The sequence below is a fragment of the Lepidochelys kempii genome, chromosome 9, assembly GCF_965140285.1.
Source record: "Lepidochelys kempii isolate rLepKem1 chromosome 9, rLepKem1.hap1, whole genome shotgun sequence".
NCBI lineage: Eukaryota > Metazoa > Chordata > Testudines > Cheloniidae > Lepidochelys > Lepidochelys kempii.
Window position 1 is genome coordinate 34597360 of NC_136388.1, and position 16513 is coordinate 34613872.

General features: G+C 48.5%; 2 protein-coding genes across 7 annotated transcripts in view; one reads left to right on the forward strand and one right to left on the reverse strand.

The window, feature by feature from the left end:
• LOC140917320 (C-C motif chemokine 20) overlaps positions 1 to 16513 on the reverse strand; it is a 67863-nt gene that overhangs the window by 9361 nt on the left and 41989 nt on the right. For 5 of the 6 annotated variants that reach the window (XM_073359871.1, XM_073359872.1, XM_073359866.1 and 2 more), the window contains exons 2-3: positions 5830 to 5936; positions 1185 to 1290 (exon numbers count right to left, since the gene is read on the reverse strand). The gene's annotated coding sequence lies outside the window, so the exon portion shown is untranslated. Of the gene's footprint in view, positions 1 to 1184; positions 1291 to 5829; positions 5937 to 7233; positions 8243 to 16513 lie in introns of those variants that run through there. The other variant, XM_078854437.1, reaches the window with a different exon arrangement.
• The window catches only part of SLC19A3 (solute carrier family 19 member 3), a 32239-nt gene continuing 31408 nt past the window's right edge, over positions 15683 to 16513 (forward strand). Inside the window, exon 1 of the mRNA XM_073359855.2 lies at positions 15683 to 15749. The gene's annotated coding sequence lies outside the window, so the exon portion shown is untranslated. The remainder of the gene's footprint in view (positions 15750 to 16513) is intronic.

Sequence of the window (16513 nt, forward strand, 5' to 3'; positions counted from 1 at the left end):
AGTAATGTCTATTTGCTTAAGGAAGAGCATACAAGACTGAACCCTTATTGATTAATAATGGATGACAGGAAAAATAATTCTGAATGGAGTTTCACATAACTCCCATTTACTGCTTGGAAAATGTGTGCAACTGCCACCAGAAAAAGGAGAACCAAAGATGTGGTTTCTTATTAATAACCTTGTACCTTCAAAAGAAGAGTATAAACAATCTGTTTACGTTGCAGGCCCTGCACAACACACCTCAGCTGATATCTCAAATTTCTCTCTCTGACTTCACTCCTCTCCTTCCCCGCATCTCAAGGCAGAGTCCCAGGCCTAAAAATCCTTCTCCCAACCCAAGAATTATCTCCTGTTTGCTCCATCCCACCTTTAAAGGTCTATCCCTGTGGCCAAAGAGTGTTGGGTGTGACTTCTTCTGGACACAAATCAACACCAACCTGGCAACTAGAACAATTAAACCTGTGAGGCAAAAGGGGGGTGTTCCCACATTCCAGTGGCTGAGTTCACACTTCTGCCGCATTCCCAGCACAGGGCATTATGAAAGAAACATGAAGCCCAGAGATGGTCTTGGAAAGAAGATTCTCTAGAGACAAAGAGTTCATACTACTCTGGATGAAACCTAGACAGTCTGTGAAACTACTGGTACTATCTATTTTTAATAAATGAGAAACTGTATACTTGAAAATACTGGAGTCTCCATCCAGGAAGCCCAGCAAGATAATGCTGATAAAAGCCACAAAATGCTAATCACATGCTGCAGATATTTAGCCAGAGAGAAAGGGCAAGGAGTTCACAAGAATTATAGCTTTTCTGCATTTTGAGGATTTTGTCAGCAAACACCCAGGAGCCATCATTTCAGGGGCATCTGCGGGCCAGAAGTGGCAGACTGCCAAAGATACCAGCCCAATGGTGTCCCTAGACAATGTGGCAAAGTCTGCTTTAACAGAGGCTTTTACCAGGATCACTATTAATTTCCATGTTCCTCTTTGAGTACAATGTTGAAATGTAGTGTACTTTCCCTTATGGAATGCTTAGTAAAGGGAGAAACAAGTTTGGATCTGTGGGTTATGTTACGCGAACTTCAATCTAACACTTTACAGTAAAAAATCTATTACGTTATTCAGTGAAACAATCATTTTGAGGTTGAAGCCTTCAATTAGGAGAAATTAAGAATCTTTACTCACCAGTACTATTTAATGGAATTTAGCCAGGAAGATTGTCAAAAAGGAGCAAGAGGTCCACAGGTGCCAAATCCAACAGCCAGGTCCACCCAAGAGACAGACTGCTGTCCTGTAATGACAAGAAGTGGTCATTGTAACAAGTGGTCACTGTGGTTTTCCAGTAGTTAAGTGTGGCTTATGATCAGGGCTGCTTTCTGTGATACAGAAACACTGAACTGCAATTCTTCAAACAAACCAGATGAGATGATTTCTTCTGAGATTTCAGAAGGAGATTAACCTCAGATATTTGGATTTAAAACTCTGGGGCAGTGGCTTTCAACCTTTCCAAACAACTGTACGCCTTTCAGGAGTCTGATTTGTCTTGGGTACCCCCAAGTTTCACCTCCCTTAAAAGTTCCTTGCTCACAAAATCAGACAGGCACAGCACCCTATTACTGAAAAAGTGCTTATTTTCTCATTGCTACCATATAATTATAAAATAAATCAATTGGAATATAAATATTGTACTTACATTTCAGTGTATAGTATATAAAGCAGTATAAACAAGTCATTTTAGTTTTTACTGACTTTGCTGGTGCTTTTTATATAGCCTGCTGTAAAACTAGGCAAATATCTAGATGAGTTGATGTACCCCCTGGAAGACCTCTGTGTACCTCCAGGTGTACACGTACCCCTGGTTGAGAACCACTTCTCTGGGGTATCACACTGTATAATTGGAAGCATGAATGAAGGGATATTTGAAGGAGGATGGAGGAGTTCCAAAGAATTTTCTTGGAACATTTGGTGAAATTCCATTATCCACAAAAGCACTTCACACAGTGCTGTCTGTTTGAAAGTGGTGCTGCTTTGGGGTCTGGTCTCCAGGCCCTGGTAGTGAAGGGCATATTAAATCAGATCCTTCCACATAGCCAAATAATATTAGCATCAGAAGAACTGAGAGTGTCTTGCGGGGCACACACTGACTTTTAAACAAACATCCCAGCCAATCTGAAGAGGAATATAGTGTGGTACAATACTACTCATGTCTCACCCTTCGTAGCCCTTGTAATTTGGGACACTGGGAAAGAAGGTGCGATAGCAATAGATACGTGTCCTCATTACAGCTCTGGTGGCTAGCCCACTACGTGCACTGCGTCAGCCAAAAGAACGGTCACCCTGCTGCCTTCTTCACTTCCTGAGTGCGTGCATGGTGAATCAAAGAAGCTATTTGCCTCCATGTGTTTAATATTGAAGATTCACCTTAAGGCCAAAAAAGACATACAAGAAGAGGTGCTAACCTCAAATTCCACCTACAAAGGTGTTTTGTGAATCCAGAGAGTTCCCCTACTTAATACTAAGTGCCCTGGATAAAAAACAGCACATTTTGCCAGGGTTTGTGGGTATGATGAACAGATGAAGGAACACACCCACACGCACAATCTGTCAGCAAGAAGCTTTACTTAGGAACTTTATCACATTTTTCCTACCACCTCACTCCTTTAGCATGCAGGCTTAACAGTCCACAAGTCACTATTTGTGACTGATCACAATGAACTACTTTAGGTACAATTTTCTTTTAACCTAGTTATCATTTCCTTTCACTGCCCTTGTTTAAAATTAGATCAAGACAGCACGTAGCCCAAACTAGTCTGCAAACAGATATAGTATTCCTGTAATAGATACTCATAAGGTGGCATATGCCACCAGGCTCAGCTATAGAGCAGAGATCTCCAGCAGGAAGCATTTTGTTGCCTTTTCCCAAATCATAATCCACACCCTATTCTAGAGCTAGCAGGACTGCACAGGAGAAGTAGCAATTGCTGGCCCCCTACCCTCCTCTGCAGATAGCAAGTTTATAGTGGGAAAACCACTAACAACCCTCTTCTATCCATTGTGGCAAATTGCCGGCACTACTTTGATGGGTCTCGCGCTTTCTCTTCTTGGGGAGGGTTCAGGGCACCATTTCTCGCCCCTGAACTGGGGTATTAACTGCCCCACTAGTGTCCTAGAGGAGGGGAGTGGAGAGGGAGGGACCCAGGTCAGCCCTCTACTCCAGGTCCCAGCCCAGGGGCCCTAGGGATAGCGATAAACTGCTTGAACTAGCGGTTCCTTCCCCTGGGCTACTTCCCTCTCCTGCCCTTCAGCTTGTGGGGCTTCCTGCCCTCCCTCTGCACAAACCAGGTGTCCCTTTACCTAGGGTCTTGGTCTTCTTAGTCCACCACAGCGCTTCTCCAAACTCTCCTCTGCTTCCCCCCAAACTGCTCTCTATTCCAACGCCAATTCACTCTGCTTCAACTCCTTCCCTTGTCTGATTGAAACGGGGCGGGGGGGTTTATCAAGTGACTGGCTTCAGGTGCTTTAATTAATCTACAGGAAACTTTCTTCCCTCTACAGGGAATAAGGCTCCCTTCTAACACTCTCCTGCTGCCCTCTGGCCATGCTGTATCACACCATCTATAGCTAGGAATTTTATACCATGCTCATCCTCATGATATCTTGAGTACCTGACAAATTCTAAAAGCAAACACAAGCAATTCCTCATTCCCTCTCTACCCTACCCAAAGAAACACATATTTTGTTTTTCTATTTTTTGTTGTGATGTTGTGGGAAGGCTGAGTTGAAGACAGAAATGATTTGGTATTTCTACCCGAAGTAGGGAGATTCGTGGTGATTCCTTAGAGCTGCTGTTCATAGGATTCTCTAGCAATTCGGAATAAAACATTTTCCAGCATCACGAAAGCCATATTTATCCTTATACAGAAATTATACATTATGTGCATTAGCACATAAAGTGACCCACTATCACCAAATATGATAGCCATAGTCCTCACCCCACTTGCAGCCACTGAACACAAGCAAAACAAAGAAGCTAACCTAGCTGTATTCTCAGCTTCCCCCTGAGCGGGCTATTCTTCAGGAGCCCGAGGTCTTCCGTTCTCCCGTCTTTCTGAAGAGTTAACTCAGACTCTTACTCAGGTGTTGCTGTAACTCTCCCCCACATCCATACACAGAATCCTCTCACTCATATATGGGTCGATGGGGAATCAGGACCCTGAGAACTCCAGTCCCTAGGAGCAATGGGGAGAGGCCAATGTTCCAGGTCAGCCTGAATGACAGGTCGGGCAGGCTAATCAGGGAGTCAGGAGGCCAGGGAGGTCCCATCCTCCGTGTGAGCTGGAATTGCCTGAGTCAGACAGAGTGGGGCCAAGCTAAGGAGAAAGCAGGGGCCCAGGCTGAGCTGGGGAACAGAGCTGTGCCAGATCCAGAGAGAGCAGACCCTGTCCTGGGAGCAGAGCTGCAGCCCCAAAGCCAGAGGCACAGCCCAGAGAGAGCAGACTTGCCCTGGGAGGAGAGCTGCAGCCACCAGAGCCAGAGGGTCCAGAAAAGCAGCCCAGGAAGCAGGTCAGTGCTGGGAGCAGAGTCACAGAAGCAGCCTGCAGAGCAGACCTGTCCTGGGAGCAGGGCTGTAGCAACCAGAGCCAGAGGGGCCAAAGAAGCAGCCCAGGGAGCTGGAGGCAGAGCAGCAGCAGCAGCAGTGCAGAGACAGAGTGGTGCAGCTGGGGCCGGAGCAGTCCAGAGCTGGGTGCAGTGAGCAGCTGGGGAGAGCAAGGGGGGCCCTGGGTAGCGGGCCCAGCACAGGGAGACGCCTCAGCCAAGAGGCTCTGCAGGCCAGGCTTGGATCATAACCCCGACAGGGTGGGGGGGCCACTGGGAAGAAGGGTCCTACCACTTAGAGCCTGAGAGCATGTGGCCACCACCAGAGCAAGTGTCCAACCCACAGCATCCCTGCAGCAAAGCCAGGGCCTGAGAAGGCGGCCTGGGACTTACAAGGAACAGACTGTGAAGTGCCCTGACATTCCAGAGACACTGTTTGTGATGTTCTCTGCCACGGAGCGGGGTGATGTGTTTCCTTTAACCTTTCCTATTTTTCCTTATTCTTTTTAAAATTAATTGTTGATTAAATAACTTGCATTTGCTTTAACTTGTATGTAATGGGCAGTGGGTCAGAGAAGTGCCTAGTGCAGAGAGAGTACCCCGGAGTGGGGACACACTAGCCCCTGTCCTAGGTGACCACAGCAGAGTTGGGGGTCGAGCCCCCCAGGAATCCCGGGCCCAGCCTTGTTGAGGTTACGAGGACTTTGCCAGACAGGAGAGTGGAAGGGGAGTCCTCAAGGGCAGGGAGGCCTCTGGGTAAAGGAAGTGGAAGCGAGGACTCAGATCCTTTCACTAGCCCATTTCACCGGGGTAGTGCAGAAGCCAGGAAAGTTCCCCACAATAGCGGGACTATTCCCCCGCTTACATGAGTCAGCTGGCCCAGGCCAGCCATGGTTGTCTACTTGCAGCGTAGACATACCCTTAGAGATGTGTGAAAGTTCAGCTGGAGAGAGGGAGGAAGTCTTGTGAACTTTTTCTCTGGAATCCATGATTCAAACACACCAAATACAAGCAAAAATTCCATCAAAACTAAGAGTTCTCTTTAAAATGCTGCAAAACCTACATGCTCTCATTTCAAATCCACGTCGGTCCAAATTTTACTCAAAGCTCAGACCTGGCTTGTTTATATTGAACTAACAGTGGCTGAATTTTGATTGTGTGACAGATCCTAGAAACCAGTCAGGTTTGCACAGTTTGGCACTGATTTACAGACCTGTCCTACTGTTCTACTTACCATTGTTTAGCAGCTGTACTTTTTCCCCACAGAAATTCTTGGCTTGATGCTGCAGTCCTTTCTCAAGCAAACAAGCCAGTCTCCAGCTCCCTTTACCTGGGGACTGTCTGAAAGAAAGTGAAGAAAAACCAAAGAAAACCCATAATAATAAATATAACTAAAAGTGCACTGTCAATAACAATACAGGTATTTGAAAGAACACCTTCTGCTGTGTAAGCTGCAGTACACCCCTTACTAGTTACAGAGATAACAAAATTGCTTAATTCAGTGTTTCAATCAGTTAAGGAAGAAGAATGGAAATTATTTTTTAAAACTACCACGCATTGAATTCAGAGTAACAACTGAATGATAGGTGCAATATCTGGCCTTAATGGAAAACATTCACCTACTTATGTATCTCAGAATGCTAAAACCTACATTTGCACATAAATCTGAAAATTATTTCAGTTGAATTTATTCCCCATTTTACCTCTCAAAAACAAATGTGCCGAGACTGGCTGGCTGGATATTTCGAGGCTCAGTTAGCTACTTTGTATAAAGCACTTTCACAAGTTTCATCTGAGGTTCTTAAAGTGCAATGTATGATTATTTCCACATCTCGATATGTATCTTATGCAAAACACCTTGTGACTTTAAGGATATGTCTATACCTGGAACTGGGGTGTGAGTCCCAGCTTGCACAAACATGGTCATGCCAGCTCTCATCCAAGGCAGCACGCTACAAACAACAGCACAGCCACAGTAGCACAAGCAGCAGCAGCCCAGTTGCCATCCCGAGTGTGCTCCGTCCCACCGCTCATTGCTACCCCTGCTATTGTCGCTACGCTACTATTTTTAGCGTGTTAGCTTATGTCAAGGTTCCTTCCCCACTCTGAACTCTAGGGTACAGTTGTGGGGACCTGCATGAAAACCTCCTAAGCTTACTTTTACCAGTTTAGGTTAAAACTTCCCCAAGGTACAAACTATTTTACCCTTTGCCCTTGGACTTCCACTGCCACCACCAAACTTTATCTGGGTTCCTGAGAAAACGTTGTTTGGAAACGTCTTTCCCCCCCAAATCCTCCCAACCCTTGCACCCCACTTCCTGGGGAAGGTTTGGTAAAAATCCTCACCAATTTGCATAGGTGACCACAGACCCAAACCCTTGGATCTGAGAACAATGAAAAAGCATTCAGTTTTCTTACAAGAAGACTTTTAATAGAAGTAAAAAAGAATCACCTCTGTAAAATCAGGATGGTAAATACCTTACAGGGTAATTAGATTCAAAACATAGAAAATCCCTCTAGGCAAAACCTTAAGTTACAAAAAAGACACACAGACAGGAAGTCATTCTATTCAGCACAGCTATTTTCTCAGCCATTTGAAGAAATCATAATCTAACGCATCTCCAGCTAGATTACTTACTAAATTCTAAGACTCCATTCCTGTTCTGTCCCCGGCAAAAGCAGCATACAGACAGACACAGACCCTTTGTTTTTCTCCCTTCTCCCAGCTTTTGAAAGTATCTTGTCTCCTCATTGGTCATTTTGGTCAGGGGCCAGCGAGGTAACCTTTAGCTTCTTAACCCTTTACAGGTGAGAGGATTTTTCCTCTGGCCAGGAGGGATTTTAAAGGTGATTACCCTTCCCTTTATATTTAGGATAGCTCAACAAGAAAAAAAGGTTACTCACCCTTTTTATAACTGTTGTTCTTCGAGATGTGTTGCTCATATCTAGTCCATTTAGGTGTGTGTGCACACTGCGTGCACGACTGTCTGAAACTTTTCCCTAGTAGCAACCCGTTGGGCTGGCTGTGGAGCTCTCTCGAGTGGCACCGATATGGCGCTCTATATACGACCCTGCCGGCCCGACCGCCCCTTCCGTTCCTTCTTGCCGGCTACTCTGACAGAGGGGAAGGTGCGGGGGAATGGACTAGATATGAGCAACACATCTCAAAGAACAACAGTTACAAAAAGGGTGAGTAACCATTTTTTCTTCTCCGAGTGCTTGCTCATATCAATTCCAGTTAGGTGACTTCCAAGCCTTATCTCGGAGGTGGGGTCACAGTCAAGGTATTGCAGACTGAAGTACCGCTCTGCTGAAGGCCGCATCGTCCCTAGATTGGTGGACAATGGTGTAGTGCGACATGAAGGTGTGCACTAAAGACCACGTGGCAGTTCTGCAGATCTCCTGGAGCGGTACATGGGCCAGGAAGGCTGTCGACAAGGCCTGCGCCCTTGTGGAGTGAGCTGTGATGGCAGGCGGAGGAACCTTCACCAAGTCATAACAAGCGTGAATACTAATACAAGGAGGAGATCCGCTGAGAAGAGACTGGCAAACCTTTCATCTGCGCTGCTAAAGCAACGAACAACTGAGTTTCATAGATTTATAGATATTTAGGTCAGAAGGGACCATTATGATCATCTAGTCTGACCTCCTGCACAACGCAGGCCACAGAATTTTACCCACCACTCCTACAAAAAAAACCTCATACCTATATCTGTGCTATTGAAGTCCTCAAATCGTAGTTTAAAGACTTCAAGGAGCAGAGAATCCTCCAGCAAGTGACCCGTGCCCCATGCTACAGAGGAAGGCGAAAAACCTCCAGGGCCTCTTCCAATCTGCCCTGGAGGAAAATTCCTTCCCGACCCCAAATATGGCAATCAGCTAAACCCTGAGCATATGAGCAAGATTCATCAGCCAGATACTACAGAAAATTCTTTCCTGGGTAACTCGGATCTCACCCCATCTAATAGCCCATCACAGGCCATTGGGCCTATTTACTATGAATATTTAATTACCAAAACCATGTTATCCCATCATACCATCTCCTCCATAAACTTATCGAGTTTAATCTTAAAGCCAGATAGATCCTTTGCCCCCACTGCTTCCCTTGGAAGGCTATTCCAAAACTTCACTCCTCTGATGGTTAAAAACCTTCGTCTAATTTCTAGTCTAAATTTCCTAGTGGCCAGTTTATATCCATTTGTTCTTGTGTCCACATTGGTACTGAGCTTAAATAATTCCTCTCCCTCTCTGGTATTTATCCCTCTGATATATTTATACAGAGCAATCATATCTCCCCTCAACCTTCTTTTAGTTAGGCTAAACAAACCAAGCTCCCTGAGTCTCCTTTCATAAGACAAGTTTTCCATTCCTTGGATCATCCTAGTAGCCCTTCTCTGTACCTGTTCCAGTTTGAATTCATCCTTCTTAAACATGGGAGACCAGAACTGCACACAGTATTCCAAGTGAGGTCTCACCAGTGCCTTGTATAATGGTACTAAAACCTCCTTATCCCTACTGGAAATACCTCTCCTGATGCATCCCAAGACCGCATTAGCTTTTTTCACAGCCATATCACATTGGCGGCTCATAGTCATCCTATGATCAACCAATACTCCAAGGTCCTTTTCCTCCTCCGTTACTTCTAATTGATGCGTCCCTAGCTTATAACTAAAATTCTTGTTATTAATCCCTAAATGCATGACCTTACACTTCTCACTATTAAATTTCATCCTATTACTATTACTCCAGTTTACAAGGTCATCCAGATCCTCCTGTAGGGTATCCCTGTCCTTCTCTAAATTGGCAATACCTCCCAGCTTTGTATCATCCACAAACTTTATTAGCACACTCCCACTTTTTGTGCCAAGGTCAGTAATAAAAAGATTAAATAAGATTGGTCCCAAAACCAATCCTTGAGGAACTCCACTGGTAACCTACCTCCAGCCTGACAGTTCACCTTTCAGTAGGACCCGTTGTAGTCTCCCCTTTAACCAATTCCTTATCCACCTTTCAATTTTCATATTGATCCCCATCTTATCCAATTTAACTAATAATTCCCCATGTGGCACGGTATCAAATGCCTTACTAAAAATCTAGGTAAATTAGATCCACTGCGTTTCCTTTGTCTAAAAAATCTGTTACTTTCTCAAAGAAGGAGATCAGGTTGGTTTGGCACGATCTACCTTTTGTAAAACCATGTTGTATTTTGTCCCATTTACCATTGACTTCAATGTCCTTAATTACCTTCTCCTTCAAAATTTTTTTCAAGACCTTGCATACTACAGATGTCAAACTAACAGGCCTATAATTACCCGGATCACTTTTTTTCCCTTTCTTAAAAATAAGAACTATGTTAGCAATTCTCCAATCATATGGTACAACCCCTGAGTTTACAGATTCATTAAAAATTCTTGCTAATGGGCTTGCAATTTCTTGTGCCAATTCCTTTAATATTCTTGGATTAAGATTATCTGGGCCCCCCGATTTAGTCCCATTAAGATGTTTGAGTTTCGCTTCTACCTCAAATATGGTAATGTCTACCTCCATATCCTCATTACCATTTGTCATGCTACCATTATCCCTAAGATCCTCTTTAGTCTTATTAAAGACTGAGGCAAAGTATTTGTTTAGATATTGGGCCATGCCTAGATTATCCTTGACCTCCACTCCATCCTCAGTGTTTAGCGGTCCCACTTCTTTCTTTGTTGTCTTGAGGAATGGCTTTGTGCGGTCGATATAGAAAGCAAGCACCCTCCTGACATCCAGGAAGTGCAGCGGCTGTTCACAAGGGCTGGCATGCAGTTTTGGGTAGAAAACTGGCAGAAAAATCTCCTGGCTAACATGGAAGCAGGACACGACTTTGGGACGGAAGGCCAGGTGAGGTCTAAGCTGCACCTTGTCCTTATGAAAAATAGCTTACGGAGAGTCAGACATGAGGGCCCACAGTTCAGACATGCATCAGGACGAGGTGATGGCCGCCAAAAAAGCAACCTTCCAAGAAAGGTAGAGGAGCGAACAGGAGGCTAATGGCTCGAAGGGAGGACTCATGAGGCAAGAAAGAACTAGGTTGAGGTCCCAGGTTAGAACAGGGGGCTTCATCGGGGGATGAATCTTCTCCAAACCTTTTAGGAAGCATCCCACGATGGGGTGTGCAAACACCAAGCGCCCGCAAACGCCCAGGTGGAATGCCGAAATGACCTCGAGATGAACCTTGAGAGAACCGAATGCCAGGTGCTGGTCCTTCAAGTGCAGGAGATAATCCAGGATACACGAGATTGAAGCCTGGAGCAGGAGCACCTGCCTTTGGGCACACCAGATAGAGAATCTTTTCCATTTCACTTTGTAAGTGGCCCTGGTAGATGGCTTGCAGCTTTCCAGAAGCACCTGTCTCACCAGGTCTGAGCAGGCAAACTCTGCCTGGTTCAACCACAAATACTCCAGGCCATGAGATGGAGCGACTGAAGATCCGAGTGAAGGAGATGACTGTAGTTCTGCGAGATGAGGTCTGGAGTGAGAGGTAAACATGCCAGTGACTGGACTGATGGCTCCATGAGGGTGGGGTACCAGCACTGACAAGGCCAAGCTGGGGCCACCAGTATGACATCCACCTTGTCCCTGCAGACCTTGAGAAGCACCTTGTGGATGAATGGAAATGGAGGGAAGGCATACAACAGTTGACCAAACCATGGAATCATGAACACATCTGTGATCGAGCCTGGGATGTGGTCCTGGAAGGACCAGAAGGTTGGACACTTCCTGTTGGCCCTCATGACAAACAGGTTGATTCGGGGAAACCCCCAGCTGTGGAAGATAGAGTGAATGATGTCCGGAAGAATCAGCCACTCGTGCGTGAGGAACGGTCTGCTCAAGCTGTCCGCCAGTACATTCTGAAACCCCAGCTGGTATAAAGCTTGGAGAAGGATGGAGTGGGCTAGACAGAAGTTCCACAGTAGGAGGGCTTCCTGACAGAGAGGAGACGATTGGGCTCCGCCTTGCCTGTTTATATAAAACATGGCTGTAATATTGTCCATCAGTGCCACTATGCAGTGGCTCTGCAGGTGGGACAGAAACACTTGACACGCAAGGCAGATCGCTCTGAGTTCCTTGATGTTGATATGCAAGGCCAGTTCCTGTACCTGCCATAAGCCCCGAGTCGTCAGGCTCCCGAGATGTGCTCCCCAGCCCAGCGCGGACGCGTCCATTACCAGAGTCAAATTGGGCTGGGGAGGGTGGAAAGGAACCCCAGCACCCCCATCAGGGGTCCAGCCACCAACGTAGGGAGTCAAGGGTATGCCTCCGAACGGTCAGCACCGTGTCCAGACTGTTGCAGCCCGGGCGGTACGCCTGAGTCATAACCTGGCATGCTGCACCATGTAAGTGCAGGACGCCATGTGACCCAGCAGCCTGAGACATTGCCTTGCCGTGGTGGTGGGGAAGCTGCAAAGGCTGCTGATTATCTGTGAGAGGGCCAGTTGCCGTGCCTCTGGGAGGAATGCTGTTGCTTGATTCACATTGAGCACTGCCCCAATGAACTCTATTCTTTGAGTTGAAATAAGGACTGATTTGCTGACATTGAGAATGAGGCACAAGCATTTGAACGTGTCCCTGACCATCTGCACCCTACAATTCACCTGCTGGCAAGAGCGGCCTCGAAGGAGCCAGTCGTCCAGGTAAGAGTAGACATGCTCGTGGTGGTGGCAAAGAAAGGCTGCCATGATGGCCATGCATTTGGTGAAGATGCAAGGAGCTGTGCACAGCCCAAATGGGAGGGCCGTGAACTGATAATGCACCTTGTTCACCACAAAGCAGAGGAACCGTGTGTGAGATGGGGTGATAGATATGTGGAAATAGGCGTCCTTCATATCGAGGGCGGGGTACTAGTCTTCCGGATCCAGGGAAGGGATGATTGTGCTCAGGGAGACCATGCAGAACTTCAAGCTGACGATGCACTTGTTGAGTTCCCTCAGGTCCAGAATGAGCCTTAGGCCTCCCTTTGCTTTGGGGACGAGGAAGTAAAGGGAGTAGAAACCCTTGCCTTTGAGCTCCTGGGGAACCTCCTCCACCGCTCCTAGAGCGAGGAGGGTCTGAACCTCCTGGATGAGAAGTTGCTCGTGAGAGGGGTCCCTGAAGAGGGATAGGCAAGGGGGATGGGAGGGTGGGAAGGATCAGAAGTGGATAGAATATCCCACCTCTACCATGAGGAACACCCACCGGTCCGACATAATAGGGGAACATGCATGGTAGAAGCGGGATAGACAGTTCAGGAAGGGAGGATAACTGGCTGGGTTGTGGACTGGTAATCCATCCTCATGCACACCTTCAAAAGGGGCACGCAGGGCCCGGAGGGATCTTGGACTGTCCCTGTCCCTCCCCAGGAGGAGGGCGCAATGGCCTTCGCCAACTATATCTGTTCCTCCTGCGGGAGAAGTTCTGCCTGGGCTTAGCAGGGAAAGACCACTGCTGAGTGGTCTGCGGTTTGAAAGGCTTCCTTTGGGTCACGGAGTATGCATGCCAACGGACTTAGTGGTGTTCCAGGAGTCCTTTAGGCTACGCAGTCTGGAGTTAATCTGTTCAGCAAACAGGCCTTGACCGTCGAACTGAAGGTCCTGAATAGTTTGCTGAACTTCCGAAGGGAGACCCAAGGATTGGAGTCAGGTGTTGCGTCTCATGGAGATAACAGACTCCAAAGTACACGCTGCTGAGTCCGCAGCGTCCAGAGAGCCCTGGAGGGAGGTCCGGACTATGACTCTTCCCTCTTTGGTGATGGCTCCTAATTCTGCCCGTGACTCTGGTGGGAGAAGCTCTTCTTCTTCTTGAACTTCTGGACTGCAGACCATGAGCTGTAACTGTACCTGCTCAGGATTGCGAGCTGATTAGCAAGCCAGAGAAAGAGGCCCCCTGTTGAATAAACCTTTCTCCCAAACAAATCAAGGCATTTACCATCTCTTGATTTGGGTGCATGCCTCTGTTGACCCTGCCTCTCTTTCTCATTCACCACCTCCACCACAAAGGAACATGGAGGAGGGTGGGTGAAGAGATATTTGTACCCTTTAGTGGGGACAAAGTACTTTCGTTCAGCCCCTTTGGCCGTAGGGGGAATGGAGGCAGGCATTTGCCAAATAGACTTTGCGTTAGACAGGATGGTCTTTAGCATGGGTAAGGTCACCCAAGAGGGCCCCTCTGGTGCCAGGATGTCTACCACGGGGTTCTCGTCCTTGACTGCCTCCTCCACCTGGAGGTTCATATTTAGGGCCACCCATCGGAGGAGCTCCTGCAGGGCCCTGTAATTCATGGGTGGCAGCCCGGATGTGGGAGGTACCTGCCACCTCCTCGTCAGGAGATGACAAGGAAGAAGCCACTGGCAGGATTGGTTCCGTGACGGCCTCTTGATCCTCTGGGACCAGTTCCTCCGGAACACTGGGTGTAGCCTCCACTGGGGGTGGGGTTGGATCTGGGTTCTGTGGTGGGTCCTGAGGCAGGCGGCTGAGGGTTGCCTCTGGGAGCAAGACCCCAAACAGGATGGTGGGGGAACGCCAGGAGGGGTACCTTGGGCCTGATGGTATGCCCAGGGGTCCAGAATTGCCACTGGGGCGCTGAAGCATCCTATCTAAGACTTCCTGGCCCTGATCTGGGAGCTTCTGAAGCCCCAATGCCCTCCCCGACCTGAGGGAGGGCGACCTCAAGTGGGACGGCCAAGGGGGAGCAGTGCAAGACTGCACCACAGAGGCCTCCTCCTCAAATGGACGGGATGGGTGCTGTGAGGAATAGCGAGGACCAGACGGTGACCAGCGGTGCCACTGTGAGGAGGTCAATCGGCACCGCAAAGTGGAGCCTCGCCTCAGTGGGGAGTGACACCACGATGTAGATCGGCGCCAGGATGCAGAGCAGCGGCACGATCGAGGCCAGTGCTGAAGCAGGGACTGGTGCCTGGAGCGGAATCTGGAATGGTGGCGTGAACAGGACCAGTGCCACGTTGGGGAGCGGTGCCGAGATGCGGTGTGGTGCCATGACATAGAGCGGTACCGTTGTGTAGAGCGGTGCCAGTCCGTCGAGTGATGACTGGAAAGTGAAGTCTGAGGTCAATGCAAATGGTGCCATGAGGTCACAGAGTGGGACCTGGACCTCGAGCGGGACCACGACCTATCAGCCGACGACCACCTCAAGAGGGAGTGGCTCAGAGGGTCGTGAGGGCTGTGAGACCAGTGCTGCGAGTCAGACAGGTGCAGGGCATAAGTGCAGTGCCGGGACTCAGAACGGCGTGGACATCCTGGTCAAGGGGCAGGCGGCCTGAACATAGCCAGTTTGCCTCTGGACGGTACCTGGCCTCGAGGTAGTGGGGGGTCTTGAGACTGGAGACTTGGGTGCCATCATTTCAATAAGCCCTCTAGTGGCCTCAAAAGTGTCCAGTGTGGAGGGTAACATGACCTCCTCCACCTGCAGCCTTGGGGAGTCCAGGAGTGCGGGACTTCCTGGGGAGACGGGGGCCCGCGAAAGTTGAGCCCAACCAGAGGGTCTGTCGGCTGTAGGCCCACGTTCCCCACTGTGCTGTGCCGGAGTTGCAGTGTCCGTGACAGGCTGTTGTAGAGGCTTGTCCTTAGCCTCTTTCTTGCAGGCAGCCAGCGAGTGAGAGCAGTGCCGAGGGGAATGCTTCTGGGGCCCGGGAGACCATCGTCCCCTGGGTAGGCATGCCAAGTCCTTTTTCAGTGCCGCAGACAGCACAGCCGGAGGAGTGCTCCACTCCAAGGTGCTCGGGGCCAGGTCCTGCTGTGGATGGAGGGCAGACTCCATGAGGAGTTGTTTCAATCAAATGTCCCTCTCTTTTCCGGTGCGAGGCTTGAAGGTCTTGCAGATCTTGCACTTGTCCGCCTGGTGGGCTTCTCCCAGACACCAGAGACAGAAGTCTTCAGGGTTGTCCGTGGGCATGGGCATGGCGCAGGAGCTACAGGGTTTGAAGCCCTGGGACGGCATGCCCCTGAGCCCCGCAGGGCACTCGGTGAAGGGGAAATCTCCCCAACCATTAAAGACTACAATTCACAACTAGAAGAGAACAATTAACTAACAATAGGTAACTATATACAAAGATAAGCAGAACAGCTAGGGATTAGTGGAGCACTTGTGAACAAGAGACCACTGTTCCAACAACCGTCACTGGAGGTAAGAAGGAACTGAAGGGGGCTCAGGCCAGCAGGGTCGTATATAGAGCACCCTATTGACACCACTCCAGGGGGCTCCACAGCCGGCCCAATGGGTAGGTGCTAGGGAAAAGTTTCTGACAGCCGTGCACACGCATACACCTAACTGGAATTGATATGAGCAAACACTCAAAGAAGAACTAGCAATAGCATGTCTGCATGAGCTGGGAATCTTTCTCTCTCACTCTCTCTCTCTCACACACACAGAAGAGTTCCAGGTGTAGATGTAGCCTAAGGCGCTACGTATAACTAGACTTATCAGGGTACGTCTGCCCAGGGAGCGGAAAGCAAAAATAGCAGATGGTTGTGAGCTAGACTAGAAAAAGAAAGGAGATATACTTAGATGGCTCATCACCCAGAGACATAAAAGTAGCTTTCACATGAGTAAAAGCATGTGAATTTGTTTGGGTCTAGAAAACCTAGGGAAGGGGCAGTTGAATCCCCATAACCAGTAGTTTGAACCCTAGTTGCCTGGCAACTGCCTCTGTGTGGGCCCATACAATCTTCTGAGGCACTAGAACTACTGGGCCTTTGGTTTAAGTGTAGGGTTCCCAGGCATCCGGTTTTCAACTGGAACACCCGGTCAAAAAGGGACCCTGATGGCTCTGGTCAGCACCGCAGGGCTAAGGCAAGCTGCCTGCCTGCCCTGGCTCTGCACAGCTCCCGGCTCTGCACAGCTCCCAGAAGCAGCGACATGTTTCTCCAGCTGCTAGGCCAGTGGTGGGC